Here is a 25,525-nt window from a genome sequence, read left to right as displayed (position 1 = left end):
AAATAATAATATAGAGATCTATAATTTTGCAAATATTGTAAAATAACCACAAAATAATGGTTGCCATAACAATTTTAAATAGACCTATTTATTAATTTACGTTTAAACTTTTAACTAATATACATAATTTGTCTATCTATATAGATGTAGTTAAATAGAATTGTAATAGTTAATTTAGTTAATTTAGTTGCGACCCAATTAAATTTTTATAAACATGAACGCCATAAAAAAGTTCTCACGAATTTATTTAATATAGATACAAAGTTTCGCTAACTGCCATGATGATTACATACGCAACTCAATAAAAAAAAACTACTAAAATTTAATGAATTAAAATTAATAAAACTATTTTTTTTTTCTCTGCGTATGTCAATATAAAAAATCATATAATGAGCTTTAAATTGTGATCTAACAAATTAATTAAAATTCTAAATTATTTTGCATGCTAAAATTTTTATTTTTTTGTATTTTAATGCTAAATTATCTTATTATTCTATATAGAATTTTATGAAATCATCTGTTGTATTCCTACATGGTTTATTAAAATTAAATAGTACGAAAATTAAACAATTTAATTCAGAAAATTTTTTATATTTCGGTAACTAAATTTCAACGTATAATAACGATAATGGTAAACTAAAGGTAGTTAAAATTTCTTTAACTATTGGTTTCCGTTTATTAATTTAGAATAATTTTTACGAAACCGGGAAATCGATTGAAGAGCAGTATAACGGAACAACTGAACTTTTTTCATTCAGTCGCAGAATTCATTGACACAAACGGAGATTGAAATTTCCTGTTTCCATACTCAGTTCTTCAACATGAACAGTGCCGTAACAAGAGCCGTGAGAATTTAGAATCTGTACTTGTAAACTGCATATAAGCATTCAGATTACAATATAGCTGTTTCAATTAAATTCTAAAAACAAGTTTTATTTTAATCGTTCAGTGTTCAATTACGTATTCTGATATAGAGAATACACCTCTGCACATATACGCTAAGCCTCTACGCGTACTAATTTATTAAAAAACAATTTAAATAATAATTAATTAACTGTTTTATTGGGTTAATTTCCAACATAGTTTATTTGCAAAACCAATTAAAATGGTAACAAAGATGAGCCCACAATAATATTTTTAATAAATAAAACATGCACACACATTTCTAATATACGCACACACATTTCTACATATACGCACATATTTATTATTTTTCATATACAAATTGTAATTAAAATTTTAAAGGCAAAAAAAGCATATTTTTAAAATGATTAATTTATTAATTAATTTTTATGAGTTTTATTACGTCATTTAGTTAAAATTCATTTTTATTATTTTTATTTAATAGCATTTTTGTTTTTTTTACTACACTGTCTAATAAACGCATGTTACTCGTATCTATATAGGAAAATCGGTTTAGTATGTTTATAGCACGAAAACAATTTATTTAATAGCGCCATCTATCATAAAAAAAATTAATTTCATTTTAAATTTGCATTTCTAAAACAAGAATTTTTTATTTAAAATGAAATATAAAAATTTTGTTTTATTGGAAATTTTGAATTTAGAAATTTTGAATTGAGTATTTTTTGCGTTTTACCCGTTCTGTAATTACAAGAAAAGAATGGGCAAATCTAATATCAACTTGTTTTATTCAATAATTAAAGCCGTATTTCTGAATAAGTCAAGTTAATGCTCAATTTGTAATTTAGTAAACGCTCTATGTTGTTATGGAGTTCAATAACTAGCACTTATTATCGAAAATGATTATATAGTAATAACTTGAAAGTCAGGGCTACTTAAGTGCAATCTAATCTGCAAACATTTTTACTCAGTCTATTGAAATTAACGTATATTGCTGAATTAGTTAGGTTGTTGTTGGATCTATATTTTAGTAGACGCCATGTGAATCGAAAATCGTAATAATTTCGAATATTTGAAAGAGTAATCAATATTGAAATAGTTTTGTAAATACATAGAATTTACCAATTTGATTATGTTAGAATTTAAAGAATAATTGGTGACTTCCGAATTGCATTAAGATTTTACTACCACACTATTCAGCATCGAGTACAACTTAAATCAAATGTATCGTTTTATCGCAATTTTGAAGTCCAAAACTGCTAACGAAATTACATTTTCGCAGACTTTGTATTTAATTATGTAATTTAAATTTTCAGTTGCTTAATAAATTTTCTAATTGTTAAACATGTTAATTTTAATTTTATAACTTCCTCTCAAAATTTTTTTTTATGAAAAATCACTCCTGTAATATGAAACTGATTGGATTACAAAAACAAAATTTGTAAATTATGTAATCACAAATTACCTTGTAAATAAAATATAAGAAAATTAAAAGAATTTTTTTTGAAAAATAAGGAAAAACATGTTCTTCCACCTATTCAAACGAATTTCCAACAGTTTCTAATAAAAACACAACTGATAACAATCAAAATTTCTGGCAATATCATCTTCGCGCACCATCTTAGCCTTCTCTATCAATTTGAAAAGGAAACAAGAACAACGTGTTAAATTAATATTATGTTCGTAGCTGTTTTTTGAACATTGTAACATTAAAAATATACAAACATACATAGAATAAGGAAAATATTTGATATACACAGTTAACCAACTCTTCTTTAGCAGCAGCTGCTGCAATATCACATAAAATGTTAGATTTTATTTCTTTTTTTCAAAAATCATTCAAAAGAACATAATGTGACATCAGATTATACTGTTGTGAACTAGGCGAATACACCATTAAAGACAAAAATTACAAAAAAGAAGAGAAAACAAGAATAAAATCTCCTACCGTTACATTGGAATGGAACATTCAAAGATGATATAGGGAATTTTCCACCTTATATTTTTTAGTATGATTGACTATAGAATGAAAACTTGAGGTGGATCATGAGTAATGATGTAAAAGACGATTATAACTTTCTTTTTTCAATTAATTTCAGATGAGAAACGTTGATTATTTGATGTTGTCAGAAATATTGAGATTTTTAAGATTTTCTCAATTTATTATTTTTTTTCTTATAATAACATTTCCGCGTGGTTTCTTGTTTTTTTGTAGATTTGAATTATAGTGTATTCGTATATAGCAAGACTTAAACGTCAAGTGTGGTTTTGATTGTTTGTCAAAATTGACAATCCTGTTAAGCGTTTGGTTTTATTGTAAAAATTTTATTTTTTACATCAAAGAGATTGAAATACGCCTAAACAGACATGATAAAGAGAAAGAATAATATGCGATTTTTGGACAGCAACACTTAAACGATATTGTTATGTCGCACACATGTTTTTGAGGTTATGTACATGTGTGTATGTCCGTATATGAAATGGGGAAAATGCAAATTACACAGATGATTGAGTTACGATTTTATAAGTTCAAAATACACGCACATACACTAAAATATTTTTGTAACATTAGATTTTATTGATTTTATGTTTTGATGGAATATAATACGCTTTACGATATTGTAAAGTTATTGGCATACTTTGACAGATGGTCATAAACGTTAACACTTATGTATAATTTTATACTTACATGCGTATACGCACACATACATACATATGTATGTATTCGAGATGCTTTTTAGTTATTCAATTTTTCTTTAAGTTTTTGTGGTTTTTGCGTATCTTTAACGTTATTTAATACTTGTTGCCATATTGAAACATGGTGCGTTTTGTGCTCATTTAATTATATTGGAAAAATTATTGTAAAATTATTGAAAAATGAATGATTTTGGAAAACTTTTTGAATTAAAATGACAAAATAATAATATTGCTATGTTTAAAAAATCATAGGTTTACTATGATTTTTTTTTAGGAATTTCATATGGGTAAGTATAATTTTATTCCATAACCTGATTTAGAAATTAAAATGGTGCAGTATTTTTCATCACAATTTTAACAAATGAAAATTAGTCATCAGGTTTAAAGATATTCAATTAATCTTCGTCTCACTCTACATTCATTCGGACTGCTTTTATTGTCTTAAGTCAAAATTAAAGATATCCACACAAAATATGTATGTCTACGTTATGTAAATTAATAAAGCTTGATTTATTTCTGTATGGCTGCTATTAAAAAGTATAAAAAACGTGCATTTTACTTAATTTCGCGAATAAGTTGATTGACATTGTAAATTATTACCTTACACTGAAAAGAGAACGATTAATTTGAAATCAATATGCACATTTATTCATTCAGTATATACATATATTCCTTTACATATAATTATATTTATTAAATTGCGTATCATTTTAAAATCAATGCAATCTTACATTTACATTTTATTTTGTTAAATACAAAAGATTGTCGTCTGACACAATTCAGACAGACATTCTGTATAGTACGTATAATTTTGATTGTCTGATTCATTATTTTGATATTATTATTTCTTTAAAAGGTTAATCGTGCGTGAAATGTTGTTGAATGTCATGAAATTCTTATATTATGATTCATTGTATTAAGTGGTTCGTTAATAAAATCTCGGATTTCGAATACAAGTATATCATATATGCGATTGCGAACTATACTTTAGTCGCTTAAGATCTTCCTTGTTCATTCTCATTCTTCATTCCTTTTTCCTTTCCTCTTCTACCCGAGTCCATCTAAAATTCCTGAGACAGCCAAAAAGGTTGTGGGGCTTTCATAAACAACATCTCAACCAGAATTCCTCTTCCATATTTTCCGTTCTCCTGAATTTCTCATTATCCTGAATTTATTGAGTACATTTTTCACAGTGTCCTTCCATCAAAAAGTTTAATTGAAATCTCGTCTTTCTGCCAATAGATTTGCAACTACCACAATTTTTCAGATCAAATTTTTTAAGTGTTTTCTGATTCTTGAAATGAATCAGCCTACAAAAAAATTTGATTTGTATTTAAATGCTAATTCGCCATTTATTTGCAAATTTAACAAATAAGAATTAAGGAGTTTTTCAGGCATATAAAAACCAATTATGTATATTTACAATAAAATATTGTATACACTTACATGAATATATTAAGTCGAAGTTATTAATCTTCTACTTTTTAACAAAAAATTGACTCTTATTCACTTTAGAGTCATAATTTGCACTAAGTATTTGATATGACATCATTAAACTTAAGACTTATTTTATCTTGAAAAAAAAAATGTTAACATAAGTAGACATGCCACGCAAAATTTTTCATTTCTTAATCTTTATACCATAATAAAAAAATATTTTTTTTTTAATATTCTCAAGTTACAAATTTACATGTTATTAAAAATGTTAAAAATATTATAAAAAATTTAACAATACAATGATAATGGTAACGAAGAATAGTTAAAATGTAATTGACGTTAATGGTATTTTTAACAATATTATTAACTATATATGCAGTTTGAATAGTCGCTCACGACACAACACTCTTATCATTGTGTTCTCATTTTATTGAACAAATTTACTTTCAATGTAAATTCAAGTAAGTTGCAAAACAGTAATTTAGAGAGTAAATCATAGCATTACATTATATTGTATAACAGTAATGTCAGGTTTTATAAATAGTAACAAAATGTAGCTATTTTTAAAGCACCTAGTATTCAAATACAAATATTATGGGTGTAAAACTCAAATAAATGAACTATGTACATAAGATTATACATTTGCAAAATTATTAATGGAAAGCATAAATTACTCTTTTACGCCTTCAAATAGTTGGAAAATAAATTTTATTGTTGCAAATTATTGCTGTGATAAAAAAATTTAACGATTTATGCGTATACAATAGTCATTTTGTATATGGGTGATTTTGTGCATAAACAGTTTTCTTTTTTAAGATTTGAAATTTTTAATTAAAAGAAAAAAGTTTTAAAATCATAATTATAACCATCATAAAATTGTTTATTTCGAGTATAAAACGATAAAATACCAAAAAGTGAAATTCTTCAAGAGAAAATTTCTTATTTAAAATGAGTACGTACGTACGTACGTACGTTAGGATTGCCTTTGACTAATAATTTTAATAAAAAAAATATAAGTATGAGTTGATTATTATCAATTGAGATTTAGATTTTTACTTTATTTTCTGCTGGTAGTCATAAAATTATACTTTCTCTTATTTTTAATAATTAAGTATGCTCTTGATTGGTATCATGATTTTGCTTTTATTTTGAATTTCAAGTAAACTGCTCCCATTTTGTGTTTGTTGAGAAAAATATACTTAATCCTGATTACATTATTAAATATGAATTTCTTTGAGGTTTATAAAAATTTGCTAAATCATAGATTTACAGGTGTAGTTCTTTTTTTTGGAAAATCCGTGATTTTAATTAAAAGTTTATGAAGTAACGTGACAGTTTTTATTTGATTTTGGCAACAAAAAAAATTTTTGTACTTTTATTGCATGTCCCATTTTAATTTCAAAACTTTTACTTTGAAATATCATAAAAGTTATGATGAATTTTTTATTCTATATTCACGAATTAATTTGCAAAATTAATTTTTTAAAAATTATTATTGTCATTATTCAATTTCTAAATTTACGGCAAATAATATTAATGTTTAACTATTAGAAATCAGAAATTTTGTGTGTTAAAAATCTACTGGTTTTAAATTGACAAAATGATGACTTTCATTTGTAATTTTTGGTCACAAATAGTTTAATTAAACGATTCTATAACCATAAAAATAATTAATAGAAAGTTATAAAAATTTTGAGTTTAATTGATTATAAAACGAAAAATATTATCATACAGTATGATCATACAAAGAGTATGTTATCATACAACAAAAATTGTGCACAAATTTTATTGAGGAAATAATCAAATGATTAAATTAATAAAAAAAATTTCACATAATTACCCAAAAGATTTTGAATAATAACACATTTATAGTACGGTCGATTAATTGCACGACTTTCAGTATCGAGCCATATTCAGGTAAGTACGAGGCAGCTGAACTATTTATTAAGTTTTATCTATATAGTTTGAAAGAATGCGAGAAGAAGCGGGAGTGTCCTATGTTTTCCAACTGAATAATATGCTCATTTAATTAAAAATTTTCTATATTTTATGTTTCTTGTCCTTGTTGATAATATCCCATTGCATTATGGATATACGCACTTTTTAACTTTAAATTGCCTTTTATTGGTATTTTATATAACAAAAATTTTGCATAATTTTTTAGAATCGTTGAGGAGAGTGTTCATATGTAAAATATAAATGAAAAATACTACTTTTAACTCATAGCAAAGTGTAGGTAGATATTTATAAACGAATTATTGTGTGTGCATTGCTATAAGCACTTCCATATTTGTGCAATATTTTAATAGGATATTTCGTTCGTAGGTGATAAACAGCGATTACTACTAAGAATTCTCTTCAAAGTCTCATATTTAACATTCATTTTATGCGCTCACCATAGGTCTCACACTTTGAGTATGTATGCAGTTTATGTGTAGGTATATTAAACTTTCAATTTTAGTAATTTTATTTAAATTTTTTTTATATATTTTGTTATTCGTAATAAGGTGGACTAGTTTATATTGAAAAAATAAATAAGAAATTATTGAAAAATCTAGTATATTAAAAGTACATAAACAATAATGCAGAAAATTATTTTTTGTTTGCTTTTTTTTAAAGTCTTATGCTTTGTGTAAAAATATTATGGCTTGCATATTTCAATGTGTTTATTTATAAAATTATATCGTCATCAACATTGAAATCCTTTTAATTGGAATACTGAGAATTTTTAAATTTTATTGAAAAGCGTCTTGCGTGGTAAATTGTACTCGTTGATATTCGGTTACCCCTCCGTTGTGTGCGTCGCATGTAAGAATATCAAATTCGTGCTAGTGTTCTTGTTTAAAGGAGTTTGCATCGCCTTGTCCACTATACTAATTGTATAACTACTTGTATATTGAAACTTATTATTAAAGAAAAATTTCCCATTTTTTATGAAATATTAATTGGAAAATACCGTTATTTGTTTGAGATATTTGGCGGCGATTTGTCAAAATTATGTTAGGCGTTTTATTGACATGCCTATCAAATTAATAAAGTTAAGGGTATTTGTGTACATTTAAAACAGATTGTACTGTTTTACAAACTCTTTTAAAAAATGTTGTTTATTTAATACACTCAGGTAAAGTGCAAACTGGTTTAATTTTTTTGTTATTTTAAGCGCATTTCCAAAAATATGACGCAATTAATTGAGTTTTTAAGAAGTTGATTTAAATATTTGAGGTAGGTTACAATTGCAATAATCTTTGAGAAATTTTTGTGAATGAAAATTTTTATGTTTTAATTCACAAAAACTGAATGAGGTGAATTTTCTTTTATTAAAAAACTTGATTTATTGGATTAAATTCTTGTAATGCATGTTGTTGAACAACATTTTGAAAAAATGTTATTCTTGTATGCGGAGGTGTGTTATAGTAAATATTAGCACTTGTAACATGCACAAGTCTTTTTTGTCCTAAATTTTTAATTATTTATAATATTTATTTAAAATACTTATATTATTTATTAATGGTATATACAATATTAATTTGTATGAGATAATCTGGTTTAATATTTTCAATTTTATTTTTTAATTCGAAGCACAACAGAAAACAAAGTATGTATGCTTTATAGTAAATTAACCAGATCAAACGAGAGAGTTGTTCGAAACTTTATTTGTTTCTCTCTGTAATCGTAAATGAGATGAAATTCAATTGTCTTAATAATTAAAATGCGATTAAAGATTAAAAGGTTTTAATTCGCTTAGCAGATCCTAAATTTTATGATACCAAAACAAATTTTCAACGTCTTGTGGAAAATATTTGCAAATACTCTGACATTCTGTCCAGGTTTGTACATGATTTGATAAAAACGTGGCGTTAATTTTTACGGCGTTGCCCTACATTGTATTTTATTTTAAATTGTAATCTCGGCTTACCTACCAAATCATAATATGAATGCAATAAACAAGCATACTATATTAATTGTATAATCATTTTAAGTCTCAATAATCAATTCAATTTGTAAAATAAGCCCTAACATAATTTTGACTTATCAAAAATAATAATCTATCAATAATAAAGAATATAAACATAAAATGAAAGCATGTTTTCGCTGTTAAGTTGATGAAACGATGTGGTGTAATGGAGTTGAACTTTAAACTTTAAATGCAAAGGGGGCAAAGGAAAAGGTTATCTCTACGGAATATTTGTATTCATTAAAGAAAACGTCATTTCTATATTCAATAATTTCTTTTATTCTATATTTAAAGTTGCTATCAGTCTTATACGTACAAATGCTTACAACACAATGTAGCGTTTCAAATTTTCAATAAACATCAAAACATAAATGATCAATTTATGTTTGCACATACATGTGTATGTATAAGTATGTCGTAATAATGTAAGTATATAATATGAGTACATGAAGTAACCTGAAAAAACACTCAAATTAATAAATAATAAATGGTAATAATGATAAAGTTTGTAAAATGCAACAGTAACATGAGGCAGCGTATTTTTATTGAAGTCACGCATTGGCGTTCTACTCTTCACAAACAATATTGATGTTGAATTTTTCAATTTTTTCTCTTTATTTCCAATGTTCTCGTTTTTATTACTTCATTTTATGTTACAAATGAAAATTTTCTTGTTTTCATGTTGCTGTCAATGCGTTTCGGTCATAAATATTTTTCTTTTTTTGTGAGTTTAGCTATTCTACTTGTCAATTGATATAAAACAAAAATTGTTTCTATAATGGACTTTTACATATGGTATTTATTTGTTTTGGAATAAAATATAAAACAAGTAAAAACGTTTCAGTCGGTATGAACCGATTGAATTATACCCTGCACCTTTCATTGTTGTATAGCAATTACTCAAACCTGTGAAGTCATTCTATAGAAACTTCACGGATATGTCTGACCTATAATTGGACATCCGACTGAGAAGTTTCATGAATCTGACTTTATTATTTTTCCAAATATTTAAAATTAGCTTTTGGAGTTGTATGGCAGGTACCCGAACCTGCGAAGCAATTCCACTAAAACTTCGCTAATATATCTGATCTATAATTGGACATACAACTGCCAAGTTTCATGAATCTAACTTTATTACTTTTCCAAATATTTAAAATAAGCTTTTGGACTTGTATGGGAGCCACCCGAACCTGTCAAGCAACTCCACTAAAACTTCGCAGGTATATCTGATCTATAATTGGACACACAACTGCCAAGTTTCATGAATCTAACTTTTTTATTTTTCCAAATATTTAAAATAAGCTTTTGGACTTATATGGGAGCCACTCGAACCTGTCGAGCAATTCCACCAAAACTTCAGAAATATCTTTGACCTATAATTGGACACACAACTGCTAAGTTTCATGAATCTGACTTTATTATTTTTCCAAATATTTAAAATAAGCTTTTGGACTTGTATGGGAGCCACTCGAACCTGTCAAGCAATTCCACCAAAACTTCAGAAATATCTTTGACCTATAATTGGACACACGACTGCCAAGTTTCATGAATCTGACTTTATTATTTTGCCGAATATAAAAAATTTGCTTTTAGAGTTGTATGGCAGCCACCCGAACCGGTGCAGCTACCCCATTATAATTTTTATAACATATGTAGAATATAATTGGACACATGTATACAAAATTTTATATTTGTACCTTTATTAGTTTTTGAAATAATTAAAATAAACTCTTTGAGTTGTATGGCAGCTACCCGAACCCGTTGTCCGAATTGGTCCAATAACAATAGGGTTCGTCCTTGGCACAAAAGAAGCAACTTGTGAAAGTTTGATGTCGATTGCATTATTCGTTTTTGAGTTATCGTGCGATCGGACGGACGGACGGACGGACGGACGGACGGACGGACGGACGGACGGACATGTCTAAATCAACGCAGAATTTTACGCTGAGCAAGAATATATATATATGTCCATACCGCAGATGGCTCCTTCAAGTAGTTACAAACTCCATACCAAAGTTAATATACCCTTCACGAAGTGCAGGGTATAAAAAATGTGTACATATACTTGCATACATCGATATTTTATTAATGTATGTGCATCGAAATTTTAAAATAAAAAATGAAATTTATTAAAATGATCTTAAGCAGGCCTTCGTAGTTGCATGGAAAATGTGCGCAAATGCATTAAGGTTAAATTTAAATTAAAGAGTATTTAAATTTTATTTTTTGATATTGGATCTTGAAATCATTCGGATACAACTGAAGGTTTTAAGGCATATATGAAATAAGAAATTATAGTAAAGAATTAGAAAATACTAAAAACGAAGTAGTAGGTGTTTCTATAACAATATAAATCACGTTACTTTATATGGTATCCAACATATACGTGAAGCCCATTTTCATAATATTCAATTTATATTTTTAAGGTGTTTTCGTCACACATAGTACTCCTCCTCTAAGTTCTCGGAAATCCGAAACCCTGCCGACGTTAGTCTGTAACCTTTCAGAATTCGCCCAGAAGGTGTACTGAGCAATCCTATATTTTGCTACAAAATGTAGAATATGTTTCCTATACCAGGATTTGTCTACACCTGTACTGTCTTAAGAGAATACCAGTTGGAATTACCACAATAGATTTTATCTAATCCTTATAATCATTTTAAAGTGCAAGACATTTGTACTCTGCAATACTCCCCATATGTTATTATGATCTGCTTTTATAGTCTTATATCTTTTCGCGATGAAAGGAGTTTGGACCGAGAAGACATGTGCTACCCGTAACCGTTTGCTAAGGTATCTTCCTCTATGTCCATAGTTATTGACCACCAATTCAATGTCCATAGATTTTTGCGCCACGCTAACTGAATTCTTTAAGCTTCTTATTTTTGGGACTAAATTCACGTAACCTATAATAACCAGAACGTGAATATAAATATAAAATACTTAATTATTTTTATAATTCTCTCATAATTGTCTACAAATTCTTTAGAATAAGTTGGCCACTATGTCTAGCGAATGGCGTTATATATTGAATAATCATTTTTTTATTTCTCATTTTTAATGTAATAATTTTTTATATTATGTATTATTAGTTTTTTATGTAAATAACCGTTTAGATTACAGTCATGGAAAAATTTTAATGTAAATTATACGTTATATTGTATAAAAGTAATGATTCTAATAAAAGGGTTACAAAATACTAAGTACATATGTATGTATATTATACAGAACTAAATACGTGGGTCTGGTAAAACTGTTCATTAAATAAATACGTGAGTAATTTAAAATTTTAATTCGAATTTTCAATATTCAATATTAAGAACTTTTAATTTCATTATAAAAATTTTTCATATAAATGTGTATGTATGTATGTATGCATATAATATCTTAATGCTCATTACATCATAATAATCGTTTCAATATTATTATTCAAAACTATTTAACTTCGGTAATTAAAACATTAAAAAAAAAATGTTTTTGACCATAAATGTAAATTGTAAAGTAGTAAAAGTTTTTCGAGGGTTAATGGTGTTATTTACCTTTAATTGGTAACTTAACAAGTTTGTATAATATTACGGTTGTTTGTCATACAATGGCAAGTCTATATTTGAAATTTGTTTCATGCATTATTCAAAAAATATGAGAGTTCTACCTTGATCATAAAATTTAACGATTTGTTTATGCTAGCGGATAAAGGTGATGTTTTTTTTAATATTGTAGAAAAATTAAATATTTTGTCTATTTCCTACAAATTTCTAATGGCTTAACAGATATGGACAAGTTTCTAATGGTTTAACAGATGGGGACAATTTCATAACTGGAAATTTGAATTTTTGATTAACTAAGTAGCACAAATTTATTAAGATTTTTATAATATGCAAGTGGTTTCCTTTAATAAATTTATCGAAATTGCAATCAACTGGATTTTAACTTACAGCTTAATTCATCTTATATTCATGTGATGTAGTACAAGATAATTGCATTATACAATTGATATTTTACTAATCCTCGAGCTTATAAAAAATAAAGTTGGGTCAAACCAATGGTTTGTATTGTAGCACTTTTCCCTTCAATAAGTGAAAATACTGCTTTTAAAAACAGTCTATGTACATCCACCACACTATTAAAATTATTTTCATTTATAAACGAAACTATTTCTAGGATTGCATATATTTAGGATGAACCATTTATGCAGTCTTTGAAATAAAGCAAAAATTAACATAAAAAGGGGTTAACATAATGCTCGATTTTAAGGGTTAATTGTGTGAGTTAAGAAAAATAATTATATTTTTTAGTGTCACGAAATTTACCGTTAGCTTTCTGCGTTTATAAAAATTTGGAAAAGCTTGCGGTTTCGGAAATATAGGGTGTCAAAAATTCAAATTTTACGATTTTCAAGAGGTGATAACTTGAGAGGGGGTGGAGATGGAAAAAAAATTTCTTCTAACGAAATGAACTATTTGTTAATGTCTAAAAGCCCCTAAAATTTCAAAGTTCTAGAATATAGGATCTAGAAGAAAAACGACATCAAAAATTTTGAAAAAAAGGACTTTAGATAACGGTAAATTTCAACGGCCATTTTGTTTTTCTAAAGTTTAACTATAGTATACCGCGCTAGGGGAAGCAAGCCGCTGCCTTTCTGCGTTTGCAAAATTTCAAAAATACTTATGGTTTCATTGCAACAAATATTTAAAAAAGGCCATTTTTAGGGTTTTGGGGGGGTATAACTTCTAGAGGGGGGGAGATAGGTAAAAATTTTGTTCTACGAAAATAAGTTTCTAGTAAAGATCTATGTATATATAAAATTTCAGCTTTCTATCTTCAAGTGTGTAGAAGTTTTGTAAACAGACACACGGACAGACGGACGGACGGACGGACGGACGGACGGACGGACGGACGGACGGACGGACGGACGGACGGACGGACGGACGGACGGACGGACGGACGTACAGAGTGAAACTAATAAGCACTTTTTTCAAAAAATTTTTTGGAAAAGTGCTAAAAACTAAACCATAAACTGGCAATTATTTAACCGACACTGATCAAAAGTTACGACTTTATCAATATCCAAAATCGATATTAAAAAAAAAATATAGTTTTCCTCTTCGGCGATAATATTTTGCAACATGTGCATCTATAACGCATAAACGTAGCTGTATGCATATAGAAAAAATTTCAGCAACAATATTCCTAAACATAATTAATTTTTATATAATCTTAATGTGAATCTCAATTTATTATTCATGTCATATCTAAAGTTTCGTTTTTATTTTTTTTTTCTCATCTTTTCAGAATTTTTTGATATTTGCCGCCCAAAAACAAAAAAATAAGCTAAAAGGCACTAAAATGAGTAGCGATAGTAGTAATAACAAAAAAAAAAGCGAATCTGCTTTTATCGAAAGCATAATATCTTGGACGTTGCACACATCTATACGAACATATGTACCTACACGTATCATTTATAATTGATTGTCGGTATTTCTGTTGTTTTCTGGGCTTTTTGATGAATTATTGTAATGGTAACAATTATTATAATTTTATAATGTGTTAACATGTCCAGTATTGAGCTGAACAAACATGTATTGTGGTTGCATTCCAATGCGGTTAACGTAAAAATCAAAAAAAAAAAAATTGCAAGAAACCAGAAAATTGATCAAACTCTATACTTACTAAACGATTGTAGTGGAGATTTCATGGTAGTTCTATTGCAGATTAATAGACGTGCTTTGAATAATAATGTGGTTCTAAGCCAATTACATATTAATCGAATAATTTTAATAATTTTTTGAATTAAAATGATTGTAAGTTTTGATTTTTAATTTATTGCAACATTAGAAAATGCAAATTTAAGTTGGATTAGCTAAGATTTTTCAAATTATTAACATCTTATTTTAACAGCGAGCTCGCATGGAATTCACAAAATTTAGTAAGTTCAAACTCTTTGTTTCAAAAATTTTTTAATTAATCCCTTTTGATATGGTATACTTTTTGTCTTCTGTTACTTATCTCTTCAACATGTTTGAAAGCCCTACTCTGTATTTTATATATTTTCAAGTATTTCGGCATGAAGATAAAGAGTCGAAAAAGGCGGATCGAACCACACAAGTATTTTCTAAACTTGAGATTCAAATGACATTCCCACGCTACTTCGTAACTTATTTCAAAAATATTGTGAATGCAACTTATGATATGTGAATATGTGAATAAGAGTAGACTTGCAGAGGATATGTACATACATATATTAAATACATACATACAAATATTTATTTATTTATCAATATATGTATAACGAAATTGCAACTATGTTGTGTCGAATATGAAACCCCTGACTGTTATAAATTTTTTCATAATTGACTTCAGTATTTTGGGAATAAATCAAATTTAAGTTTGGGATAATAAATATTTTTTATCAAGATAAGCATTTTTAATAAATAAAATAAAATGAAGAAATTTGATCTTTTATTTGTTATTAAAAATATTTTTAAAAAATGTGCTTGGAGGAAGCCGATTGAATTTTACAGAGCTTGCATTTATTTTTTTTTTACTTTGTATAAAATTGAATAAATACTTAAGGTATTTCATTTCATTTTCTAGCTACATTGAAATTTGCAAAAATGAAATTAGAATTTGGAATGAAGTTTATTTGAAATGCTCGTATTTATTTAAAGAATGTGTTTGTTGCGCTTTAAAGATTTGGAATTCAAACCCTTCCTAATTAAATGAAAAGGAATGGTTGTAACGGTTTACGCTTATGTTAATAAACAATTTTTATCTACGCTTAATTTCCTTTTAAAAATATTGTACATTACGAACATATAAAAAAAAAATATTTGCTTTTGTCGATGTCGCAACACTAAAAGATACATAAATATTAGCGTATGTACCTTTAATATGTAAAATTATAGTTTATTAAAGGTGAAAATAGTATAATTATATGTAAAGTTGAAAATCATGCGTATTTGTTTGTATATTATGTATGTACATAAAATATTACAGTTAGAAGGACAAATTCATATTGACGTTACAAAATTCACTTTTCATAAGGTATGTATTTACTTTAGTCCCTATAGATTTTGATAAGCAAAAAGTAATAAATTTATAAGAGTCACGCAGTGAAAGATAAAAAACACGCATTGTTCAACTGATTGTACTTTATTAATATATTTATATATATAAGTATGTATGTATGCACGTATGTTGTAATAAATAAAATAATAAAATATGTTGTTTGTTGAGTAAAAATAGTGTTGTAGCTGGAATTGTCGATTAGGAAAAGAATAGAAAGAAAATAAGATTATTGTGTTTCTTACAGAACTGCATAAGTGGCCCTAAAATTTTCCTTCATTGTTTTTCTTCAATTATTCTCAACTCCTACTCTGATCTTTTGGTATTGGATTCGAGAAATATATTTTTTTTTAATTTTCGACCCTGATACCGAAATCGGCTCAAGCTATTCAATGTCTCGAAATTCCAATTCTTTCATATTTGCTTTCCTGGATCATGTGCATTGCTTAATTTGTGCAAAGTATGTGTGTTGTATTCAGCAATCCGCAAAGCAATGGTAAAATGTGATTTATAATGTAAAAGGTGCTTGTCAGTAATGTGGAGAAAACTTTCATTGAGTGCTATTGAGAGACAGACCCTAAATAAGAATAATAACATTTTGTTACTTTGTATTTAAATTTTAATTAAACTTTTATAAGTCCACGTTGCTAAAATAGTTGAGTTGGGTGTGCGTGTACGTGTACGCATTCTATACAATCTTGTGTATTTATGTTATCTTATTGAGACGCCATAAAGTAATAACTCACAAATATTTACATTATTATTTAATTTTATTTTTTGTTTTTTATTACACCACCTATTCAATTTTTGGCCCATTGGCCTTGAAATCATGCGTGTTTTTTTTCTATATTTATTTGTATAAGCACAGACAAAAAAACACATTTTGTTTTTATTCATTTTCATATAAAAATGTAAAGAAATACACTTTAATACTTGTATATCACACATGGTATGGCACAGCATGTGCTCTTCACTCTTTTTGCTATTACATAAATTTTATGTATTGGCTCATTTTTAAATATCGCGCTTATGTAAGCTAGACGAAAAAAAGAGATTTGTGTGATTGTATGTTTGTAATCCTCAAATTAAAATAATAATAAACCGTTTTTAATTTTTACCAATTGAGTATTATGGGTAAATACAATACACGCACATACATAAGTACGTCCTATCGAAAAAATATACAAGTGTCGAGCGGCGGTGGCGGCACCTTTTCAATTTTATTTTTGTTTTAATTTTATTTATAATTAATTTTTGCTTATTTTATCTCAAAATAAAGAAAAAAAAAATTGAAAATTAATTAATACAAAATAAATGATTTTATTAATGTTTTTTAAATATTAATGGGCTTTTCTTTTTTGCTTTTGAATATTTTTGTTGTATTAGAAGAGCTTACGTGTGTAGTGAGGTGTATGTGTTTGTATAGCAATAAGGAAATACTGAATTTTCAGTGAATCAAAAAATCTATTTCTTTGTTATCGCCACTTGCCATTTTAGTTTGATTTTCAACTAATTAGTAGGTATATTAGATAATTTTTACTTCTTGTGTCAAACAATACAAATTGGTATTCATAAATATTGAAAACTTAATATAAAGTTTGGAATTGTACGAGTATATATTTGATAACCGTAAATAGAAATTTTAATTATGCCATAAATGACTTTACAATAGCTGTACAATGACTGTAGAACGGAACCTTAGGTTGAAAACTTCTGAATAATTATTGACGACAATGGCTGTAAATTGAAACCTTAGATTGAAAACTTCCGAACATTATCAATAATTGATAATAATTGAACACTTCCAAACCTCAAATAATCTCATATCCATACATGTTGGGTGAATATCTGTTAATTTCGGAATAAGTTTGGCGTCGCGTTTTTAACGTTGAGAAATAAAGGTGTAATATGTAAGTTGTTTAGTGCATGTTTTTGTTCAGTGTCAAATTCTGAGTTGATTTAGCCCTGCTGTGTGTCTGCCTGTTCATTTCGCCGTATAAGCGATAATTAAAAAATAAAATAATTGACCTACGTCCACCGAATTTTTGCATACGGTTAATAATAAATACTAGAACCTTATTTGAATTGGATGTGATTGGGACAGTGCTTCGGAGTTCATGAGCTATTCAAGCTGTAGCAGGGCAGGTAAATGCTACACTTGATAGTATGCCAAAAATTGATAGTTAAAATATAACGCGGTCAATTCTATCTCTTCTCATTTTATTTAATATTCAACAAGAACGTGGTCTGATTCAAATTCATGAGCTTTTGTAAAACGTACTTTAATACAAATTATTACAAAATTCTAATTACCTACCAAATATAAAATGATGTTGATTTTGTAATTACAAAATTTATTTTCTTTTTATAATTAAAACTAATAAAATTTTTTATTTGATTTATTATTGTAAAAAATATTCTATACAAATTCTTCATATAAATTCAAATGGAGAAGATATTTTAGAAATAAAGTTTTTTTATTTGCTTTTAAGAGATGTTAGACCTATATACAATACACTTAAATAAATTCAATGTTTATTCTTTAAACACACAAAAATTTTAAAGTTAAACAAAAATTTTTCTATTGACCTTGAATTTGGCTATTGTGGTTGAGTAATTTATGATTTTTATTAGTACACATCGAATTCGAAAAACTATCGCTTTCTTTATTGTATTTACGAAGAAAGCAAAATTTGATTTTTTAAAGTGATTTCTTTAGTAAGTGGATTTTATTTCTGTTTTCTTTTTGATTTCCGTCACAGTTCAATGGATCAGAAATATGTAAAATTAAAAATTTCATACTAGTATAAGAATAATAAAAAAAAAATCATATTGAGGAGAAACAGCTCAGTAAACGCAAAATGTTGAATTTTTGGAGAATTGAGTTGTTTGCGAAAAATATTCACGGGCACGAGTAATTTTATGTATAAGTTGGGTAGTTTAACATAAAGCAGATGTTTGCAATTTGTATACATAAGAAAATTATGAATTTTATTAAACCACAAACATTAAGTATTTTTTTTTTATGAAAAATTCCAAATTATGTTTATTAGTAATAATGATGGAAAAGAAATTTAATCAAAGTTTAATTACTTCTAGATTCTATTAAAAAAATTTATTTATAAAAACAAGAAAAAATGAAATTAAACATAAAAATATTTTTAAATAAATATTTGAAAAACTTATACATAGTTAATTTGTGAGTAATTTTTTTTTTGGAAGAAATATGATATGTTTATAGTTTTAAAATATACACGAGCGGAACGGCAATATTAACGCACACGGATGTGCGTTATATATGTTTCATATAGTTAAAAACAATGTTTGACCATACATATAGTATGATGAATTTTAATTGATACAAAAATTATACTCAGTTAATTTATGTTCTTACATTTTTTAATATTTTTAATATTAGTTTTTCAAATTCATAATCCTTTGCATACAGTCAATTTAAACTTTACACATACTTATAGCACATTCGAAAACATTGTATAATGACTATAATGTGACATGAAAACATGATTAATTTTAGAATTATAATCAATCAATGTCATGATCTTAGCATAAGTGCATTGATAATATAAAAATTTTTTATTTTGCAAATTTCTTAATTAGTCATTCTTATCATAATGATTTTATGAACATTCTTCAATACCATCGGTATGATTATAATGAGCTTCTCGTAGTTCGATGTCAAACGGAATTATTTGTAAAGGTGAAATGATGAGCACTTAAACGACAAACTTGTATAATATAATGATTTTCATTGCTAATTTATAAAAGTTGTTGAATTTGTTGAAAATGTTTAATTTTCTCATGATTTGATCTTTATCTCTGTACAGTTATAAAAACTTTATTTTTTTTTTGGTATTTTCTTAATGCATTTTTTATGTTATACTAATAATTTTATCTCTTAACCATTTCTAATATTACAAGCTAAACATTTACAATTATAGATATTCAACATCTTATCTATTAATTTTATTTTAACATTATGTATGTAGATTTATTTGGTTAAGGAAATGCTAATCGATTATTTATGTTACACATCGATATAAATCGAACATCATACATGTTGTATGTACAAACATGTGCAATATATTTGAAAACAGAATTGAAAAATTTGTGGTCTATGACCTGTGTTGCTATAGGTTTCTTTACTTATATTAGATTATTTATATTTATATTGTAAATATATGTATATTAATAAATGACCGTGTGTTCGATATGTACGTGAATATGTGTGTTTAAGCGGAGAATTTATCGTGACATTTTGTAATCTATTATGTTATTATTTTGCAAAATTACCATAATAAAAGATTTTGTTTTTATTTTTTTTTTAATTTTTAATAAAAATGTCAAAGAAGTACAAACAATAAACTGACAATAAGGAAATAAAACGAGTATTGGTTAAAAAAATTTAAGTTCCTGTTCTATATTAAAAAAATTGTTGTTCATGCATAGTATAGGGTTAAAATGTTAAAACGTCGGCATTAAATACATTGTGTTAAAAAAGCGAATAATAGAATCATTAATGTTCGAACATTTGGTAAAGTTCGGTGACAAAAATTTGGCCACATGTCCTAAACTTTTTTTCTTAAAGAAAAAGGAAATAAAACACAAAAAAACTTAGTTGTGTGGGTCCAAAAGTTCTGGATTCTTTTTTATAAAATTTTGCCAATTAGTGCTACCAGTATACGTTAGCTAATGTTTAAATTGTTAATAGGCTGGTAATATAAAATTTGTATCGCAAAATATCTTGGGTTTAAACAAGGTTTAAAGGCGATTACAGCACTTTGCTTTTGATAATACGGAATACTCTTATGAACTTAACCTGCTTATAAAATGTGATCGTTATGACCTACAAAGGAAGCACATCTATATAATTCCTTCTTTCAAAATGAGATTTAGTTGTTCTAACAACTTCGACTTCTCTCCCATTACTACATCAATAGATATCGGCTATATCAACCACTTGAATAGGAGATTTAATTATAAGAATTGCGATGGATTTTCTTTGTTTTGATAGGCAAGAGTGATGTATACATAGAAATGTGTTTAAGAAACTGCACATACTTATATTAGATATCTTTTATATAGGGTTCCTATTTTAAACTTTTAAATTAATTTAAAAATGACGCTCCATTAAACTGTTTTGATAAACTTAAATTCAAAATTATAATATTACTGTTAATTTTACTTCACCTAACCGAAAAGGGGGAAAAAATATCACATAATAACCTAGGCAACTATTATAATGTAATCAAAAAATCGAACTAACCCATATTTCATATACTCGATACACAATTATGCATACACATGCTGTACAATAAATATTAAACGATGTTGATTTTTTACCAAAGCAGATATGAAAATAAAATAAAATGAAAATGAAAATGCCTGTAAAAAAAAAAATTAGGTTAACCTAGTTTTTGGATATGTTTTGGATTCCTCCATCTAAACAAACACAAAAAAGAACAAATACTCGGTAAAGCCAGTTAAAAACGGTCGTCCAGTAGTAATAATTCTTCACATTTCTTATTTTTAGTTTTTTTATTTTAAAAAAAAAAAAATTCCCTGTAAAACATAAACTTTTATTTTTATTGATTTTTAACCGATTTTTACCATGCATTAACTTGCAAACATCATACATACATAATTTACGGTTATGAATATTTAATAGAAGCTTTATAAAAATCCATTGTATATGTACGGGAAATGGGAGATTCCGTTTTCAACAATAGATTAAAAAAAAACGTGGAAATAAAAATAAATTTAAAAATAAAATAAAAGCAATCGGTTGGTAATATTTTATTAAAAAAAAAATGTAATTTTTTAAAGTGGCGTTGGTGTATTTTGGGTATAAACCGAGATTTTTTTATAAACCCATACAGAGTTTTAATAAAATATGAGGCATAAATGATTGTTGTTTTTGGAGTTTTATTTATGGCAGATACAGCAGTTATTTGTTTTGTAAGGAAAACTCTTAACTTGAGTTTTTCAACTGTAAATGGCAAGGCAACTTACAGCAAATATATTTTTGCAAACTCTACAAGCAAAAGGGAGTTGAAAAATATTTCAGAAACGAGAATAAAAAATGTCTATAAATTTTGCTTGATTTATTTGAAGTCGTTTCAAATATACGTGATACATACATGCATGTATAGATACGTTATATTGAGTAGCATTAATGTATCTTATCCATTTCAAGCCTTTCCATTCCTCTACCAAACATTACACTTCAAAACAAACTTGCAAATTTATTTAAAGTTCTTATAGGAAAGATAAACAGTCCTACAATTTCAGGAATCCTTTAGAAACTGTTCACCAAAATTGAACACATATCCACATGTATCTAATGTTACATAACTGTTTACACTTTGTGTATGCTGAAAAATATTTTACAATATTTATTGCCTATGTTCTTTTAACCATTTATGGTTGAATAATCCCATAAAATTTTGAAATTTTATTAAATACATAAATTATATTTTAAAATTATTAATAATAGATATTTATTTTTATTGGTATAAGTAATTTGTATTGGTTTATTTTCTAAATCTGTTTAAATCCGATTCTATGGTATTAAATTATAAGAGCGTTTTAAAAGATTATTCTCATGTGGTACCACATTTAAATCCTTAATGTACACAACTTCTAAATGGAACAGAACAAACCAAATTCTGTGAGTGAAATTAAATGAATTTTAGTTCATAATTTTAGAAAGTATTGTGCAAGAATTTATTGATTTTCGAATTAAGAAGAATTTGAAACTTTGAAAAGATTCATAGAGTATGATAGGTACGTAAATTCTAAAAGCTTTCTAAAAATATTTGACATTGATGACAATTCGATATTTCAAAAATGTGAACACTATTATATTACAACTTATATCTCGTGATAAACTTATTACAACATTGTTTGAACGTGATTGGAGCAACGCGATATGGAAATCATTTTAACCCCAGAAAATCAATTTTGCTAATTAAATGAAAAAGATTATCTGAAAACTGCCAATATAATGGTCATATTGGAGCTAAGTATATAAGATAAACTTCAAACTATAACATTAACATAATAAGAATTAGTAATAAATAATAAATATTACCATTTACATAATATATGTATGTGCTTCTGATTATTCATGCATAATGTAAATTAAATGAATGCAAACGTTTCTATCTATAATAAGGTCACAAATCACAGAATTTTCTCTTTATTTAGTTATTTAAAACTTCATTATAAATTCAAACAACTCACTCTTCTCTAATATAATTAATTCTATGATAATATTTTTTTTTTCAACAAAACTTGCATGCGATACTAGAATGATTTATTTATTGTATATAAAATGTGTGTATTGTTGCAGGGCTAATTGAGTTAACATTCGTAATCATGAGAACTAATAAATATAAGACAAGGAAAATTGTACAATTTATTTTATTAAAAAAAAAACAAAAAAAAAAACGTAACAAATTTATAAAAAATTAATAATTTCAAAATTTTTTAGAGCGATGAGCGATAAAAGCGATAATTTATAGTGTAAGAAATAAAATTAAGTGGCGTTGCATTCTTGCGCTACTTTAAAATCTTTAAAAAAGTTTAAAAAACTTTGAATTATTTTTCATTTTTTTTTGATACACTCTCAAAATAAATAAAGGAAAATGTGCTCATTAGTATCACTCTGTCCATTCGTCCGATCGCGTGTTAGTTTATGGAAAACTTCAACATAGCTTTAACGTAAGAATGTGTAATTATGCAAGTTATGGAATGAAAGTAGCGTTGCTCTGGGCTGTTTCACCTTTCTATTGTCTTTCAATTTTTAACATTGCTTGGGAATTTCATCAGTTCCCGCAAAAAAGGCATATTCCTTTAGCCCCGGAAAATGCGTACTTATTTTATGTGTACAATATTGCTTCACAACTTATTGTCTTAACAATTTTTGAATCTACCAGTGTTTTCTACCGCCAAATTGTGACTGTAAATTTTTTTAAATTATGTGAATGCCGAAATTGACCGCTTCGGTGAAAAATCGTCTTGAATTTTGTATACAATGTTTTGATCTTAGAAGGTAATCTGTAGAACGATAATATTTAAACTGTTCCCAAACTTTTCTGGATTTTGCTGGAACAAAATTTTAAATTTTTGATAAATAATTATATCGAAGCAAAACACCTGTGAGCAAGAGGCAAAGTCTATACCTATGAAAATGCAAATTTTCATTACCTTAGACTGAGCTATGTGTATAATTCGACCATAGCGTTAATTGCGTTTCTCAATAATTTATGTTCTCATCCTTAATGTATGCAATGAGAATAAAATTATAGTGTAGATGCAATATATTATTTTTTCTTAATAAAATTTCTTGGATTTCGCTTATGTCGTTGGTTAAAGGAATACGTGCTGACTTACAAACCTTAAGTTTGATTCAAATTTATTTTTTATTTTATTAATTGAAAATTTATAAAAAAAAGTTATTTGGAACATTCTAATAATTATTATTACTTAAGAATTGAATTGAATTTTTTCTCTTGTATTTATTTTGATTCAATGGACAAAAGTGAATGAATTTCAATCATTGTTTGTTTTTTGTTTCTCGTTCAAAAATCTTTAATATTTTAGTGATATTGTATAACAATATCGCATTAAAAGATGATGACCTCCAGGGAGCATTTAACGATTGTGAAATATGAAATTCATTTTATTAATAAAAAAAAAATTGATTTCATGCATTCACATTTAATATTTGTCGCTCACTTGTAACTCGGTTAATAAACTTTTAAACAAAAAATATATTTCATAATTTCTAATTTAATTGAAATTTGAAATACAATCTAAAATTAGTAATTTTTCCTATTTATTCTTTGGAAGATTTCATTTAGATTTCAATAATATCAAAATGTGCATGTCATGTCAATGCGGAAATTAAATGTCAAATCAATGTTTAGGTTATGTTTTTAGTTTATTTTTTACAATTGTTTTTTGCTTGTATAAAAATTTTTGAAAAAAAAAAAAATTTTTATTTGTTTAGTAGGAAATTGAAAATGTTTGCTTGGTTTTGAAAAGTAAAGTATAAACAGAAGGAAATTTTCTAATGATTTTAATTATAGAGCATGTTATATAGACAATTTTGTATTGCCAGATTCAATAAAAATGATTGCAGAATTCAAGGAACGATTTTAGTTTTGTACGAAATTGAAATTTGTCAAATATAGCATTTAAATTTGCAAACACTGCAAAAATCAAAGCGGTTGAAGATTTCAAGAAACAGGCACTTTTCTTCTTGAATAAAAATTTAACACTATCTGTCCAATGAGTGTTCATTTCATTTCTTACTTAAAGAAAAAGTTAAGTGTGGTTGATTCTATGTTTGCAGCATAGAACTATCCTTACGTTTAACTTCATTTCGATATAGAACTGAAAAATGTAGTACTATTAAAAACTTCTATTTGCAACGAATGTCAAAACCGAAAAATGTCAAAAGAAAGAAGGCAAAAGTATTCA

The 25,525-nt window shown here is 26.5% G+C and overlaps 1 protein-coding gene across 2 annotated transcripts in view; it reads right to left on the bottom strand.

The window, feature by feature from the left end:
- LOC129612117 (aminopeptidase N) overlaps positions 1-25,525 on the bottom strand; it is a 108,217-nt gene that overhangs the window by 69,825 nt on the left and 12,867 nt on the right. The window lies entirely within an intron of this gene.

This window comes from Condylostylus longicornis, unplaced genomic scaffold (genome assembly GCF_029603195.1).
Source record: "Condylostylus longicornis isolate FDR11 unplaced genomic scaffold, ASM2960319v2 ptg000055l, whole genome shotgun sequence".
Taxonomy (NCBI): Eukaryota; Metazoa; Arthropoda; class Insecta; order Diptera; family Dolichopodidae; genus Condylostylus; species Condylostylus longicornis.
Note: the sequence above shows the minus strand (reverse complement) of the source record. Positions and strands in the feature narration are given on the sequence as shown.